Below are 18,604 nucleotides of genomic sequence, written 5' to 3'. Positions count from 1 at the left end.
GCACTCAAAAGTGAGTTGCGAGCCCCCGCTTTATTTTCATGATTCTGTTCTTACAGTTTGGCTCAGCACCAAGACACGGAGGATGTTTATTTTTTCTTTGACTATCTATAAAACCCACAGACACACATAACCACTTTCTACTTATAGTTTCAAATTTGGAAGATGGAGATACAAGGTTTCTGCCCGACAGCACTGATATGAATCATCTCTGACAGCAGGCACACTGAACACTAGTCAAACGGCAACAAAAGTAGCGGAAACATGAAAAAACTCACTCTAAGCAACAATACCACTGCTATTTTTCTTCAACACTTTCCAAATGAAACCAGCAAGCACGCAGGCACGCACGCACGCACGCACGCACGCACGCACGCACGCACGCACGCACACACACACACACACACACACACACACACACACACACAACACACACACACACACACACACACACACACACACACACACACACACACACACACACACACACACACACACACACACACACACACACACACACACACACACACACAGATGTGTCAATTTGACACAATTGATGAGAAAAAGCTGCAAGAAAGCAGCCTGCCAGATAGTCAAGCAGCAATCAAGTGGTACTGCACTCCCTGCAGTGTGGGACAAAGGAACAAGTCTCCCATTGGCTTTGAAAGGTTGAAGTGGACCCGCTGTTAAGAGTGACATTACTTTGTTCAAGAACGACATAGAGACTCTATTCACACAACCTGCATCAGCAATTGATGACTTACATAAAGGGAGAGACAGACAGACAGACAGACAGACAGACAGACAGACGACAGACAGACAGACAGACAGACAGACAGACAGACAGGCAGACAGACAGACAGACAGACAGAGAGGGGAGAGAGGGAGAGAGGAAGAGAGGAGACAGACAGACAGACAGACAGACAGACAGACAGACAGACAGACAGACAGACAGACAGACAGACAGACAGACAGACAGACAGACAGAGTAAAGACAGACAGACAGACAGACAGAGTAAAGACAGACAGAGGAAAGACAGACAGACAGACAGACAGACAGACAGACAGACAGACAGACAGACAGACAGACAGACAGACAGAGGGGGAGAGCGGGAGAGCGGGAGAGCGGGAGAGCGGGAGAGGGGGAGAATGGACAGACAGACAGACAGACAGACAGACAGACGGGGAGAGAGGAGACAGACAGACAGACAGACAGACAGACAGACAGACAGACAGACAGACAGACAGACGGGGAGAGAGGAGACAGACAGACAGACAGACAGACAGGCAGACAGACAGACAGACAAATTAGGCTATCAATCAAAGCACTGGCAGACAAGTCGAGCCTATATTAGCAGGCTTACCTCAGACTTAAATAATCCTAAGGAAAGTTGTCATCCATAGTATTCGATGTAGAAAACACATGTGATCGCATCACATTCAATTAGCTAATCACTATAGCTTCCATGGAGAGAGGAAAATAAAATGTCAAATGTACAATAGGCCACAACAGGAGTGAGGACAACGGACAGTTCCTCACTCCTAATAGCCTAAGTTTGCCAGTGCATGAATATCAACCAAAATACAACAAACTTACATTTTATTTAAGCAATATTACACAAGAGGGTGTGCGTTATCGTGATTATTGGCACGACAGTGATGCGGTCAGGAACGAGGCGCAGCCAAGTTCCTGACCGCATCAATGAAGTGCCAATAATCACGATACAGCCAGCGGTGGAAAAGTACTCAAATGTTTTACTTAAGTAAAAGTATCAATACTGCAATGTAGAAGTACTCTGTTACAAGTAATTTACTTTACAAAAAACAAATACTTGAGTAAAAGTACAAAAGTATTGGTGCACTTAAAATGCACTTAAAGTACCAAAAATAGTACTAAAATGTTTGACAATAGCTCACAACGTGTCGCGATGTGGCGCGTTGTGAGCTTATAGATCTGCTATTTGAAATAGCCTAGGTATACAATAGGGCTAAAGTGGTTAATATGTTTTATAACGTAATAATTGATATCTGCAAAGTAATAGTAACTAAAGTTTTCAAATAATTGTAGTGGAGTAAAAGCACAATATTTGTCTCTGAGATGTACTAGAGTAGAAGTAAAAGTATAGACAATTGGAAATACTCCAGTGAAGTAAAAGTACCTCACAGCAGATTTTCATATTTTGATTTGGTGCGCTGTCATGCTCGTTTGAGCGCGGGCAGAGAGGATATTTCTACCAATCAGTGTCCTGCCATTCATTTTGGCTCACTGAAGCAACCTCTACCTCTCCCACAACGAATCAAAACAACTCAATTGCTGCACTAACAGGCTCTATGCACAGCAGCCATATTGGAAAGAAATTGGGCCTCTTCCTTAACTTGGAATAAATGAGTCATGTTTAATTGCTTGCCCGCTGGTTTATGGTGTAATTAACCAGACAGGAATGAACAATCCCCCTGGCAAAAAGGTAGAAAGAACAGCAGAGTTTTGTAGATGTGAGGGATTTATTTGGACTGATATAGAGTCTACATTTTAGACAGATTGATGAGTTCTAAAGCGGTCTCACTAAGGCAGGTACACACTGCAAGACATTAGGTCCGATATTGCTGTCGCCGACATTTTTTGGCGCTCGCCGACAAAACCTCCCTGTCTGGGACAAGACAACAGACAATATCATACACTATGAACGGGGCTGCGAGCACCTTGCCTGGAGATGCACGCTACAGCCAATGAGAGCACATTACAGCCACAGTGGCTATGGGGAGCGTCACTGGACCTGACCACAACAAACAGTCCCTACCGCAATATTACCGTCCAGTCCTGTAATAAGTTAACATTATAAAACAAAATGATAAAGTGAGCGAGCCTGGTGGGCTGCTTATTTTAGAGGAATTGTACAGAGAGAGAGAGAGAGAGAGAGAGAGAGAGAGAGAGAGAGAGAGAGAGAGAGAGAGAGAGAGACAGAGCGAGAGCTCTCTCTCTCTCTCTCTGTGTGTGTGTGTGTGTGTGTGTGTGTGTGTGTGTGTGTGTGTGTGTGTGTGTGTGTGTGTGTGTGTGTGTGTGTGTGTGTGTGTGTGTGTGTGTGTGTGTGTGTGTGTGTGTGTGTGTGTGTGTGTGTCGTTGTCTGTGTTGCCAGATTTTGCGAGAGAAATAAGCAACCAGGTTTGTGAAAACAAGCCCAACAAGAGCGACTATGAGCACTTTAAGCCTATATACAAATACATTGGATACTTGAAAATAGACGATCGACAAGCTCACGTTGTAGATAGGCTATTTTTAAAGAAGACATTTGGGGGGGGGGGGGGGGGGGGGATATTTACAAAATCCACACAGATCTTGGAGGTCTGCGCTCTGTGGAAAATTAATTATTATTATTAATTTGGGGGTCCTTGCCATGAAAATGTTTGCGAACAACTGGTTCAAACAACATTAGAAAACAAGGCCAAAAAAACAACTACACTTTCAAGCAACTTTACAGAAAAACAATCCCAAAGTCGCTTATAATAAGCAGACATGGCACTGACCGCTTCTGCGCTCTTGACGAGCGAGCGAGAGAGAGAGCGAGAGAGGGGGGAGAGAGAGAGGGCCCGGGGGAGAGGGAGAGGGAGAGAGGCATATCACGGGATACGTCGATTAAAATGAATTGGAATAAACACAAATGTATGTATTGGGTCTGACTCTGGAGATAGCATCCTAGTGAACTATCCTACAGTGTGTCAGCCCTTGTCGGGGATCAATCGTGTTGTGAAGACCACAACGATATTATGACAGCCGATTTCAAGAAATAAACTCCTGCAGTGTGTTATGCTTAACGATCAGATGACCCCCCGACCACTTTAAGGTCTTGCAGTGTGTACCTGCCTTGGGAAGGTTGTCTGGGAGCACAGGTGCTGTTCAAAATCCTTCTTAGCATCAGTATAATCTTCGTATAATTGGTCCTCACTAACGCTCATGATATGGTAACATAAAATCTACTCGGTCTGTGTCTCATATGAGGGCTGAGGACACAGAAACCCATATTTGAATGTGCATTAAATAAAAGAAAATCATTACATTACAGGTTGAAAAGGTGTAAGTAAAAGTAGCAACACCACAAATGTTACATTACACAAATGTATAAGTTGCAAATAAAAGTATTGGTATCAGTATGCACTATACTTTAAGTACCAAAAGTAAAAGTATTCATTGTGCAGAATGTCCCATTTCACAAGTTTGTGAAAAGTGAAAATAACTAAGATGTTGCACACAACTTGCTTATGCTTACCTATTTTGGGCATGTCATTATCTTATATCTTATAAATAGTCAAAAATATACAATTATATCCCCCCCCCCCCAAAAAAAAAGCAAAAGCAAATCTACAAGTGTGATTCGCTGTATATACTGTGTGTGCATGTGCGTGCGTGTGTGCGGGCATGCGTGTGTGTTGTGTACGTGCGTGCGTGCGTGCGTGCGCGCGTGCGTGCATGCGTCCGTGCGTGCGTGTAACATTGGCAAAAGAAGGTTGAGAACCACTGCAGTAAACCATGTCCAATTGTCCTGACGTACGCTCTCAGCTCAGGTGTCTGAGAAACAAGCTCTCTCCTCTCTCCCTCACAGCTCAGACTGACTTCCTCCTGGCAACAGTCTTATCAGTTCTGCCTCTGTTCTTAAGCCTCTTGTCTTGAGCTGCTCTGTGGAGGTGGTGCTCTTCTCTCTGTATGTGTGCAGCCTGCAGCCTTGGCAAAACAAAAGGGGCTTGAAATCGCAATACGGAATATTGCATTTTACAAATTGCAGAGGCTTCAATTAGTTGCAGAAATCAGTGGTTCTCAGCCTTTTCAGGCCACAACCCCCCAAGATAATCATATTTGAACTGGGGACCGCCCACCTTGACAAGCACTTGGATAGGAGTTGAGCCTTTACATTTAATTTGACTCGGTTTTTGCCTCTTTCTTATATAATTTGACAATTTGGCCAATGTCTGACCAGTTTTTATAGCATAGTTTGTTGATTACTTTTGACGCAGTAATGGTCCTATGTTTATTTGTTTATTCTATTTTAGAGGTATTAAAAAGATCTTAAAAGTCATTACATTATAGAAATGTGCAGATACTAATACACTTATACTGTATGTTGGTTTGTTTATACTGTTGAGTGAGAAAACAATGTTGCACATTAAAGGGACATTTCACCCCTGGAAGAAAATGACCCAATGGTAATGAAGTTTAGGACTCAATTATTATTATTTTTGTGTATGATCTGTGTTTTGAGATATCTAGTAATCTTCTACCTTCTCGTGACGTTATTTACGTCACGAAATGTTATGTCATTCCTTTTCCGCACTACATGTTGTCTCGACGCGTCTCACACAGACCAGCTCCAAAGACCGCCCCAATGGGGTGTCCCCACACAGTCACTCCCATTAGCTGCGCCCCCCGTTGCAGAGTGAGACTTTACTTTACCTGAGTTATCTTCTGATAGTTGTACTTGAATGTTGACATGAAATAATAATCCTGTGTAGTGTTTCATAAGCTCAAGCGTGAAAAAAAAAAGACAGCGTGGAGAGGCAGCTGGTAAACAAACCGTCGCGAAAGGCTAGGATAAAAATACCAAGGATTCGACAGTGATGTCACTACTATGCGACACGGAAGTAGAACTGCATGAAGATAGCAAGGATTTGACAGTGATATGACATCACTAACGAATCCTTGGACATATATGTAACTAGATGAACATGTGCTAGGTTGACGTTCTTCAGTCAGTGTTGCCAGATATTGTGAGAGAAATAAGCAACCAGGTCTAAGAAAACAAACCCAAAAGAGGATAACTAGGCCAACTTTACCTAGACATGTACATGGGATATTATATATTTGAAAATTGCCAATCTACAAGCTCACAACGCTTCGCTGCCCATTGTGAGCTTGTAGATCTGCTATTTACAAAAACATCTTGAGGGGGAAAAAGTGCAAAATGTGGAATATTTTTGACAAATATCTGTTAGGGGCTCCCTGGCACAAATTATAATTTCAGATGGGGGACTGTGGAAAAATACATGAACATGTTTGAGAACCACTGGTTTAAACAACAATCAAAACATTTGGAAACAAGCCCAAATATCAACTACATTTTAGAAAGAAGCCGCTTATAATAAGCAGACATGGCAACACTACCATGCTGTTTCAACGTTGTTGTTGGAGATCACACCCACACAGAATCTCCCCTGCCACAAGGAGGGGCAGTAAACCAAAAGCATTATGGTCATTGTAGTAATAAGCAGTCCAGTCAAAACCTAGTCAAACACACAGATTTCATTATTTTTATGGCCATAGGGTGCAAATTTTAAATTGTGCTACTGTTATCTACTACAAATACTATTACCATTGAGTGATTGCAGTTTCTTCCAGGGGTGAAATGCTCCTTTAAGCAAATCATCTGAGGACCTCCTGGGGGTCCCAAACCCACAGGTTGAGAACCACTGGATAAAAGGGGCTTCTAAACTAGGTATTCTATTGTTTTAGGTAATATTTTGTCCCTATAAATACAATAAAATTCAATATTATTTTCACCCTACATTGCTACTGACAATTTCCGATTCTCTTGACATTCCTAGACGTCAAGAGTTGTTTTCCATTCATTTCATTAAGGTAGGATCTGTATGCAGAATTGCTAATTGTATTCAATGGGTTAAACATGCAATAACACCAGTATGGTCCTACAGTATCTATAATGTTGTACTGTTAACAGTACACAGAACTGAAGCTTGACTTAACTCCTTGAACGTCAGCATCCCTATTCTGGGGGGAACATTCGCAGAAAATGAACCGACCTAGAAGCTCACAACAAGTCGCGTTTCCAACGCGTTGTGAGCTTGTATTTTCAAGTGTAGAAGGGAAAAGGGAGCAAACTAAGTATTATTGTTTCGTAAGTATAGAGGGTTTAAATGTTTAAAAAAAGATTACATCTGTAGAAGTTCATGCACTGTGGTGCATCCGGCTTTGTCGAGCATCTATGCCAACACTATTGGCCTGTGTTTGGGGAGGGTGATATAGTAATCCTACAGGCTGGGGTGGCACCTGTCAGCAGGGAGTGTTGGGCGGAAGGAGTAGGACGAAGGCCCTATACGTCCTCCCCGTGGGGGCTCCTCACTGGCAGGTGAGTCACACAAAACCACACCAGGTAGAGTAAACGCATCATAGTCCAGACATACAGATGGGAGTGCACACTACTGTACATACACACACATACTATACATGCAAACACATAGGCCTACAGTACATGCAAACACATACTGTACATATGTAAGGGCGGAAATCTGTCTTGAAAAAAAACGTCGTGATTTTTTTATTTAATATATCTTTTTTTTTTATATTTAATATTGAAAAAAAATATATTTTAAAATGTATTTTTATTATTCTAAATGACTTGGGGGGTGAGTAGCCCTGATCGCCTCAATGCAAAACACAGGCCGAGGCACAGCCAAGTAGGAGTAAAACGTTATTTTACCTGCTGGCTGTTTCAAATAATGAGCAGAGCAGAGGAATTGAGAATCGATCATCTATGATTATCAATAGCTACTGTAAAGTGTACAAATAGAAGGTTTGGCACAGAGGCTTGTGAGTTTTGTTGAGAACATTAAGTTTGCTTTATATTAACTGTAGGCCTACTCCATGAAGTGTAGATGTGTGGCAAGAAGGAAACGTTGCAGCCGACGGGCGCACAGAACGCATGGATGCATATTGACTTGGGGGGTCCAATCTGAAGCTAGGGGGGGACAAACCCCCCCGTCCCCCCCGGGATTGACGCGCATGTACATATGCATGTGCATATGTATAAACACACTGCAACTTCCTTCTGAAGCTATGAGATGTGTCTGATATCGTTCTTCATTTTTATTTAAAGGAAGATCTTTCAAAGAGACATGACATGCAACTGCAGCCTTCAGCCCACCAGGAATACATCCAATCACTAGTACCACGTGCACGCACACAGGCACACTCACACAAGCACGCACGCACACACACTAGCAGCACGCACACTAGCAGCATCATACACATTCATGAACACTCACTGAGAGCCCCATTCCAGCACATTTCACACAGGAACAAATCACTATGCTCAAACATGAAAATAGTGATTTTCACAGCTGGCTGCTGATGTGTTCACATAAACACTGTATTTAACCTCTCCTTTTCCCTGTATGTAGTGCCCCTGCTTATTGTAGAGAAAAAACACAGAGGCCAACGGCAAACGGATGCTCTTAAAAGTACATGGAAGGTGCTTCTAGGATCAGCGGGAATGTAGACTTAAAAAGGAAGAGGAGATCCGAGCACTCAAAACATGTGGAGGAGAGGAAGTTAAAACAAAGTTTATTCTATGAAAAATGTTTCATGAGGGCGGGAAAATAGCAGTTGTGTAAAGTAACTACTGTAAGTACATTTACTCAAGTACTGTACTTACGTACAGTTTTTAGGTACTTTTACTTAACTGGAGTATGTCCAATTGTCTATACTTTTACTTCTATTCCACTTCTACTTTAGCCCTATTTTATACCTAAGCTATTTGAAAATAGCCGCTCACAACGCGTTGCGATGCGATGCGTTGTGAGCTGCTTGTAGATCTGCTATTTTCAAACATTTTAGTACTTTTACTTTTGGTAATTTAAGTACATTTTGATACCAATACTTTTGTATTACTCAAGTCAATTTTGAATTCCGGACTTTTACTTGTAACAGAGTATACATTGCAGTATCGATACTTTTACTTAAGTACAACATTTGAGTACTTTTTCCACCACTGGAAAAATACACAATACAAATACAAATAATACAATGACAAATAAAGACTATTTTTACACCTTCTTATTGCATTTTCATTGTTGTCACACTGTTGAGGTGGCTCAAGGTACAATAATTCCACTGGCTGCAATGCTAACACAAGCTGTACTGTACTGGTTACTTTAAGTACATGTGACAATAACAACCTTGGACCTCTCTGTGCGTTCAGTTCCTGTTTTAATCCATCTCACACTTTCCTTTGTTTCTCTCCCTTTGTTACCCTCTCTCTGCCCTCTCCTCTAACTTCCCTCCTGTCTTGACAGGTCTACAACCTGTTTCTACAGCCTGTTTCTGCATAGGGTGACATCAGTGAGTGTGGTTTCTGTGTGAGGCGACAACATCAGCAGCAGCAGCTCTGAGGTGTGGTGGTGGAGATGCAGCGGGTTGGGCGATAATACATTCACACATGTCACACAGAGAGAGAGAGACTACATTTCTTGGCTCCTTCCTCTTTCAATATTGTCTACAAGCAGCTCCTTCCATCTCTCTCAGGACAGGCCATGATGTTCAGGAACAAATTACATCTCTCCCTGCAAACACGGTACACGCACGCACGCACGCACGCACGCACGCACGCACGCACGCACACACACACACACACACACACACACACACACACACACACACACACACACACACACACACACACACACACACACACACACACACACACACAGACAGGCACACAGACACATACACACACACACCGAGCTCTCTATGGTAGAAAAGTATTTCATCACCTTTCATGCAGTGGTTACATTTTAACCCATTAAGACACCCATTAAAACACTTACGATTTTTCAAAATAGCAGATGTACAAGCGCACATAAAGAGTTTTCTGAAAAATCGTATGTTGCTATATTTATAGCCAAAATCTAAAATGACACAGATGCTTTCCCACATTTCATGGGTTAATTCTCAGTTGAGTTTTCATAGAGGACTATTAAAGGTGGTGTAAGTGATATATTTTTATTAAAACCATCAAGCTTAATATCCGGATAGCAATCGTTGCTATAGAGTGCTTGTTCAATAACAGGGGTCCATCTATCCTGTCTCTCCAACTCTTTAGTAAACAGAAAATGCATTTTCAGGTTAGGATACCAATTCATCCATCCGTGATAATCTTGTATTCTTTGAGACACACCTTTCGGGTATTTTGGGGCGTGGCCGAATCCGCCATTCCGTCACCGGGTGAAATAACACAGCTTTCACCATTGGAATTGCTTCACGGAACGTACACGTTGTTATATTCTATGGGCTTATTTCGTCATAGTGCAACATATGGTGAAGTATAGTAGTGCAGGCCATTGCAACAACCACCGATCTTGTGAAAAATTAAAATGGGACTGCCAAATATTCTAAACTTCCGCGATTCTGCCAATAATCCTATTTGCCGTGGTTTTTGCCGGGTCAAACAAGGGAATCACGTGACGTTGATCCCTTCTCCTGTTAGCTCAAGCTAGGACATACACATGACGTATGTGTAGGCAGAAGAATATCCAAAACCTTTCAGGAAAAACTAAAAGTTAATATTTTGTCACAAGCTCTTGTTAATACTTTTCACTGGATAAATATTAATGAAACCCACAGATCAACCTAACTACTTACACTTTCAAAATGTTTCCAAAATAGTGAAAATAGCAGATCTACAAGCTCACAACCCGTCGCATTGTGACCTTGTAGATCTCCTATTTAGGTATTTGTGTACAACAAAGTAGGGCATTAATTTAAGAAAACAAACAAAAAGCAACGATATACAAACTACTATAAGGGGACCAGAGCCGACGTTGTTAATGATCCCGTCGTGTCGTTCATTCTCAAGGAATTGACACTTTGTCCAGGTACTAATAAGACCATCCCTCAAAGGGAAAAGGTCCCTGTCAAATGACTATGGTAATAATGGTCAAATTAATGGTAATAAAGGCACATCAAATGTCTGGCCTTGTTCTCAGAGTACAGAGAAGCTAATTAAATTTAATGAGGGGTCATTTCCACAACCTTTGTAATGTCAAATATATAAAAACTATTGTTCTACACCTGTACAGTGGTTTGAAGGAGATTAGGCCATGCTCAAGTCACAGAATGAACAGCAAAGTGCAAAGGAGAGGCAAACTAGAAAAAGTGCTCCTCGGAGCACAGGTCTCCGCCAGGTCAGGTAGGTTATTGTGGCCTCCTGGTGGCGCTATAGTAGGCCAATGTGAAAAGGGTGCCATTTCTTCTTGGGCCTTTCACGGCAATCGGACAATGCATTCATGATTTGAGGAATTTCGTTCCAAAAATGTGTTTTGCTAAATTAGACCTACTGGTGGCGCTATAACAGGCCAATGTGTAAAGGGTGGCATTTCTTTCTCGGCCTAGTGGGAATGTGCGTGCAAAAGTTCACGTAAATTGCATGCTGCGTTCATGATTTGAGGCATTTTGTTCAAAACGAACCAATCCTGCAAACTTTGGAAGCCAATCTTAGCTAATCAGGATGGAATGTGCAGCATCGGACAGATCCGCGTTGATCACATGACTATAGAGATACTGTGTACCGCTATTTTCTGCGAAATTTTTCCCATAATACGCATGCTGGGGTGGTTAAAACTTTTGCTCCCCGGAGGAGGTCACTGCCTCCTCCGGGGATAACTTTTGTCATAGATTTCATAGATAGCTTCATAGACTTGTTTGACAGCACATTGTCATTGTGTGGTGTTGAGTTGGATTCATGTTAGTGTGTATTTTCAGACAGTTAACCACTTAAACCCTCAATACTTAGAAAAGCCGAAAATAGCCGCTCTACAAGGCCACAACGCCTCGCAGCGCGAGGCGTTGTGGGCTTGTAGATCTGCTATTTTCGGCTAATGTTCCCCTCAGAGTAAGGATTCTAGGGTTCAAGTGGTTAATGTAAAAAATAAATCACACAAAGATTTGGCGGCCCCCCTGTAGTAACTCTGAGGACCGCCTAGGGGTCCCGGACCCCCTGTTGAAGACCCCTGCCTTACAGCAAATGCTCTATCTCCTTATGTTACAAGCCTTGACATGGGGACTGTGAGTAACAGCTGACCTGCCGATCTAAGGCTGTAGGGAGAGATGCATAGGGGTCAGAAGGTCAAGGTCAAAAATATACGCAGGTGCAAGGCCGTTCTGTGATTTAAAAACAACCAATTATATTTTGGAATCAGTTCTTAATGCCACAGGTAGCCATGGCAGTGCCAGTGCAGTGAGGCCAGAACAGGGGTGAGAACAAGAATGATCATAATTGTCTGGTTCTAGTAAGAACCCTTGCTGCAGTGTTTTGTTGGAAGCGATTGATTGCTTTTTGTAAGGGAGACCGGAAAATAGCTGGACATGGACTGTGATGTGGACAGGGTGTAGGTCTATTAGGGTTGGATGATTTGTCCTGATACATGCTCTCTGTCTCTCGCTTCTCTCTCAATCTATATCTCGTCTCTTTTTACTCTCACTCTCACTCTTATATGGAGTTCTCGCTCTGTCTTTGACTTAATTTCTCCTTTTCTACCTGTACCACAGGTAGAAAGTGGAAGTGTGAATTATTGTGGTATCATTTCAAACATGAGAACATGGTATTTCCAGGATATTCCATTTTAAATTGATAAACCCTTGAAGTATTTGTATCTAGGACTGTGCTGACATTTGGTCGAATACTGAGGCAACCTGGACTGGAGAAACATCACCAAACTGGTGGTCTCAGCCATTTAATGTAATCAGTGACACCCCAAGAGTTTCTGGCCATTGTATTAAGTTATAGAAGCCCAGGTGAAGTGAGAAACGGAACAGGCTGTCTGGTAAACCTTTTGTTTCTTGGTTCAGAGATGAAAATCGTTGGAGCTCAGGCGTTGACACCCCATGTCCTGAGGTTGGCTTCTTTTGTCTTAATTTGAACTGATTAAAATAGCCATTGTTCCATGGGCGTCAGCCACAGACCACAGCCATGAGGCCTACAGAAGATGTACCTTTTGGTTTTCTCTAGAGTTTAACTTAAACTCTGTCAAACAGTAAGATTATGTACACAATACTAAGAGCCTTTTAAATGAGTAGGTAAAATGATTAAAGTCTGGATAGCTATGACTTGTGTGGTTAACAAAAAGAAACGTCAGTTAAGGGAAGTATTAAGTCTTAAAGTAACTGCTGTCTTTTGTTGACTCATTGTATTTCTAACAGCTGTTTACAATCAGAGATGTATAATGTGTGTGGACTTATTCTAAAGCTTAAGAGATGTTGTACAATAAGTATTAACCAAGACTTCATGTAATCGTATTGGTTTAGAATTTAGAATTAGACAAGTTGTTACACTGTAAGGACATGCACATGTGTTATAACAGGGTGTTTGCGGGGGGCTCGCCCACGACCCTTCAGTATTCATGTTTATTACACGGCTTGGTTGAATGCTCGATTCTGATTGGTCAGTCATCGGTCATTATTTCTGGATAATGACCGATGAGCTCTATAACGGACCGCTGTGTAATCAGAGACTCAGAACACCTGCTCATGTCAACCTGTGCTGCTTGGTTATATGCTTTATCCAACATGACAGCCATGTAAACAAACAAACAATGTCATTTACAACTAAACGTTGCTCTCAAGAATGTTTTTGAAAACATTTGAAGTGAGAAATAGACGATGCAATAACCGAGAAGTCATTCTATTTGATCCACTGCGCTTCCTTGTTTATCGTGGCACAACAACGGGGGAATACCAAAACGCTCGCCCCAAAACACAGTCGCCCCGGGGCAAATCCGGCGGTATTACAGGCAAATCGGCAGTAAATAGAATGGGGGGCGAGTGTGTTTTGGGGCGAGTTTTTTTCCATTTCGTCATTTGTTTTTGCAAGGCGAACTTGTCCGCCCAGCCCAATACTTATGGAATACTTTCATTGCCGTAAGCAAGGAAATACTTTGTTTTGTTGTTACTTTTGGGTAAATGTATTTATTAAGTAGCCGTGTAATAAGCGGGATAATGCATGGGGAGGTAGTCATAATTGAAATTTAAAGCCCTGTCGGGCTTTAAATTTCAATAATGACTACCTCCCCATGCATTATCCCTTGCTTATGTGTGTGTGATAGGCCTACAGGGATTAGGGGCTGGGCTTAAACTACCTGACCCCTCCTTTGTTGGCAGGAGGTAAACAATGTATAAATAAGGTGTTTTACATGTGACTGGGCACGCTGCTTATTAGACCCAAATGACAGTTAGCCAGTCGGGCGGAAATAAAACATGCTCTGACAACTACACTTTGACTGGAACCATCCTCCTTGAACCTCTCCCAGGAAACTAAGTATAGCCGCTTTTGGACCATAAAAATATACATCATTATCTTCACACTTTATACAGGCTGAGCAGAGCTGTGGTCTTTGATTTTTTTCTGTGCATAAGTGGGTGCACATACAGTATGCACAGTATAAACTGTATGCATTTACAATATATGTACTGTATGGCTATGTACACGTACAATTTCAATTGTCTATGATGTTTCGAGTTCTATGCTGTCTACAGTATATTGTGAAGTGTTAAGTTTTATGCAGTGGAAAAACTCATTAAGAAAACGTATCAAAGTATTTAAAAAAAAAATGGTTTCAAGTACAGCATGTCCTCGGCAGAGGTCATAAAAACTAGGAGCCAAAGCACTGTGTTCGGCAGCATGCTACTGTTTACGTCCCGTGGAGATGAAAATAAAACCAGGTGGTTTGTCAGAGGGTGGGAAGGTTGAAACGCCACTGAGGCATTGAGCCGGTTATTACCCTGCCATGTCCTGCCTGTGGCTCTGACATGGCCATTATCTCAACCCTGCAGATTAATTCAACCACATCATGGGTTTGGCCTTTGAACTGCCTACTTTTAGTACTTTCAGTTCATGATAAATCTTCTTTACAACTTGCATGAAATGCAAGTTTCTGATATATTTCATTTTGGCTTCCTGTGAGAACATTCTCCATTTTTTCCTAGATATTTTGGGGGCTTTTCTGCCTTTAATGATAGTACACAGTGGAGTTAGACATGTAACAGGGAGAGACACGCTGCAAAGGTTGTCGGGATCGGGATTCAAACCCGCAAGCCTGTTATGTGGTGGTATGCACCTGGACCACTAGGCCAGCAGGTGCCCCCATGCGCTGGTTTTGAATTCTGGTATATTTCATACCGTCAATATCACGCGTCGCAATGCAATGTGTTACGGAGCTTGTAGATTGGTTATTTTCGGTGAAGATATTTCAAGGGGAAAAAAGAGGGGGCGTAATATAGACCCCTGTGGTACTCAATTAAATATAGAGTTTAAGTGGTTAACCGTTAGGAGGGCAACGTGGGAATGACAATCTAGCACTGTGCTCATGAATGGACAATGTGTGCATTACTTGAACTGTAATGCTGACTTACATTGGAGGATCTTTAAGCTTAAGGGAGTAATACAATGTAAAGATCTGAATCATACAATTATAATTGAGTCAAGCACACAATAAAAAGCTGAAATCAGAAGCTCAATGATATTCCTATTAGCACCTATTCAAAAGGATGAGCTCTGTCTGCGCCAAACCTTAAAGGTTAAAAGAAGAATGGAAGAATGTGTCACTGTCGGGCAGCAGCAGCTTCTCTATGATTGCCATTTCATCTCCCCCCTCTCTCTCACATTTCTATTCTCCGTTCCTCTCCTTCACCCTCAATTTGAAGCCATTAACTAAACCTTCAATTCTCTTCTCTTCATTTTTTTGTATCGCTGTGCGCTGAATGGACATTTTCTCATTCAATTAAATGTAACAGAATGATCTGTGGAGACTGTTGGCATGACACCGGTCAACTAGGGGACTAACATGCAGGCCAGCTAGCCCAGATAAACCTTACTCTAACCGACACCCCCAGTCCCGTTTCTCCTTTTTCATCCTGTTCTTTTGTCATCCTCAACCCTCCATATTTTGGCTGAGGTTGAATTATCATTTGAATAAAACACTGTGCATCGGTTGCCAAAATTATCACTGCTTAACCCTTACATTGTGTTAGAAACCGGCATAAACTTTTGGTGCTATCGGGTCAAATTTGACCCGTGATTTAACTCAGCCCAAAATACTCTGTACTCTATACTTTTTCTCCCACCTCATAGCTGACTTGTAATGCATTCATATCCATGTAAACACTAAAATATTATTTTGGGTTAGGGTTTCATCTTTCAATATATCTCGTTTTCAATTATACAAATGTTAAAATTCACTCATTACCTTTCCTATAATGAAGACAATGATGTTATCTAGCTATAATAGACTAATATTAGAACACACTTCCAAAAAATATATATTTGTTTTAGTTTTTTAACTTTAAAATGTGTTAATATTAAAAATAGTCACATCTGTGGTGTTAAGGGTCAAAATTGACCCGTGTACCATACAAGTTAAAAAGTCATTTATTTTTCATAAACCCAAACTTTATTTTACTCCTAATAGCAAATGCTAATTGAGGACAAGTTTCTCTCACTCTCAAACATGTAAACATTGAATATTGACAATTTGGGGGGAATTAATCCACACTTTTCTTCCAGGTCAAATTTGACCCTTTACACCACAGATTTTTTTTTTTTAGACCATCAGAATTAAAGACGGGTTGCCGTGATTTTCAGTGACCCCCCCCCCCCCCTCTAAAACATAATCATCAGGTATTACGGTTATACCAGGAGGAAGATTTTTTTCAAAAAAGTGTACAGAAAGTGTTAAAATTATGTTTTTATGTGGACACGCCTCCAGTTCATTAAGTTTACCTGGTTCTCACCTTAGCACCTCCTCCACCACCTTAGCACCACCCACCTGTCCTAGCCCCTCCTCCTCCTCATGCCCACACCTGTTGTGTTATGATAATGAGGGGGAGGGCATCATTTTACTGTGTCATTAAAGTACTGTTCTTCTATTGGCACGTTTGACCCTCAAGGTTTCAGCCTCCAGGAAGAAACTCAAAATAGTCAGAGAAGACATAAAACACCATAAAACACCACCAGGGGGCTTAATGAAGTTCTATCAACCTCATAGACACATGAAAAACAGAGAAAGTGCAAAACCATGGCACCACCTCTTTAACTAAAACAGTGGTAATTCATTTTGTTGCGTTAAAATAGCTGTTTCTGAGGATATCATGAAGCCTTGTTCCTTGTTGTTGTAAAGAAATGTAAAGGGTACTTTTTACCTGTTTAAACTTGAAAACAGGTAACAAAAAATGTAATTACCCTAACACAATGGAAGGGTTAAAGAGCAAATTACATTTACTTATGGAGTGATGTTGGAGTGACGCTACAAGGCGTCCCGGTTTGGCCGGGATTGTCCCGGTTTCAAGCTTCGTGTCCCGAGTCGTGACAAATATCTAAACACTAAAGATTTGTGTGTTTTCAACGTTCGCTAAAATTGGTCCTGGTTTTCACAACAATTACAATAATAACACTTGTTTTGAGTGCTTTCATGGATGTTTATCATGATCTGTTCTGTTGAAAGGTGCAGTCACTAGGTGTGCTAATTTGCTACCATCATTATCTCCCTGATGAAAAAAAAAAAAGTAAGTCAAAGAAATTGTCAATAGCATACAAATAGCCAATCTACAAGCACATGTGTCACAAGCCTGTAGATTTGAGTTTATTTTAGAAATTGCATTTCAAGTGATTAAGGGTCCCGGCTTGTGTTTTTGAAAATGTTCACTTTACACCTGCTGTTCCTTTACTTCACTTTATTTAATGAGGCTGCCTCCAAAGGTCAAGATGTCCGCTGACTGTCTGTCACCGTCATTGTTATTCTAAGTGTTGTCTGCAGCAGTGTGTGCTAGACAGCATGTCACATTATGTCACCTTCAATCTCTATAAGCACTTGGATAATGTCAGTGAATCCACTGATGACCGTGTGGACGAGTGTCCACAGGTTCACCTGCTCCTGGGTCCAGGGGCACTTGCTTCCAACATAGAGTGAAATTACTGAACTGCAAAATTTCTCACTCACAAATTTCAATGACAGTTGCTCTCCCAGCGCATACTCCCCGGAAGTACAAACTCCTTCCGGGTTTGGTTATCAACTTTATTACAATAGATGGTACAGCACTACCTCCAAGAGTACCGAAGTCCTGACGTCACTTGTTCGTCCCCTGGGTCACGGAAGTAATTTATCTATGGAGATTGGGTCATCTTAGAATCGTCTCATACTGTACAAGCATTGTGGTCCAAAAATAAACAAACTGTCACGGGGATATTGTCAGGGAGGTGGCTCTGTATCGTTTACGATAGTCAGTCACTCAAATTTGTTTCTGGCGAAAATGTAACTAATTTGGCGGCAGTAACATTAGCAATTTATTGCTGTCAGTTGATGCTTCATATCCATATGAGTCAAACTGCCGGGCTCATTTGTTTATATTTGGAACATAGTTCTTATTTGACGTGATGTCTATGGGAATTCTCAAGGTGTAAAAAAAACCTGACCCAGGTAGGATGCGTAAATTATGACTTTGGTGCTCTGAGTGAGCTTGTGGGTACCAAAGGTATGGCACCCCCATATCTTCAAAGCCTGATCCACCCATACAACTCCTCCCGCTCACTCAGATCAGCTAACACAGGGAAGCCGTGTTAGCTGAAGAAAATCCATAAAACAACCGGGACAACGCTCCACACGCCCCAGACTCTTCTCCCTCCTGGCTCCCAAACTGTGGAACGAACTGCCCATTGCAGTTAGAACTGCAGATTCACTCCCAATCTTGCACCGCAATCTGACTCACCTCTTCAGACTCCACCTTATACCCGTAGCACTTGCCGTAACACTTGCCGTAACACTTGCCCTAGCCTGACTACCT

The 18,604-nt window shown here is 41.8% G+C and overlaps 2 protein-coding genes across 2 annotated transcripts in view; one reads left to right on the top strand and one right to left on the bottom strand.

The window, feature by feature from the left end:
* sema3aa (sema domain, immunoglobulin domain (Ig), short basic domain, secreted, (semaphorin) 3Aa) overlaps positions 1 to 18,604 on the top strand; it is an 818,452-nt gene that overhangs the window by 185,039 nt on the left and 614,809 nt on the right. The window lies entirely within an intron of this gene.
* The window catches only part of LOC311039498 (neural cell adhesion molecule 2-like), a 194,198-nt gene that overhangs the window by 53,469 nt on the left and 122,125 nt on the right, over positions 1 to 18,604 (bottom strand). The gene's annotated exons all lie outside the window — the stretch shown is intronic.

The sequence above is a fragment of the Gymnoscopelus microlampas genome, assembly GCF_963454915.1.
Source record: "Gymnoscopelus microlampas genome assembly, chromosome: 23".
NCBI lineage: Eukaryota > Metazoa > Chordata > Actinopteri > Myctophiformes > Myctophidae > Gymnoscopelus > Gymnoscopelus microlampas.
Note: the sequence above shows the minus strand (reverse complement) of the source record. Positions and strands in the feature narration are given on the sequence as shown.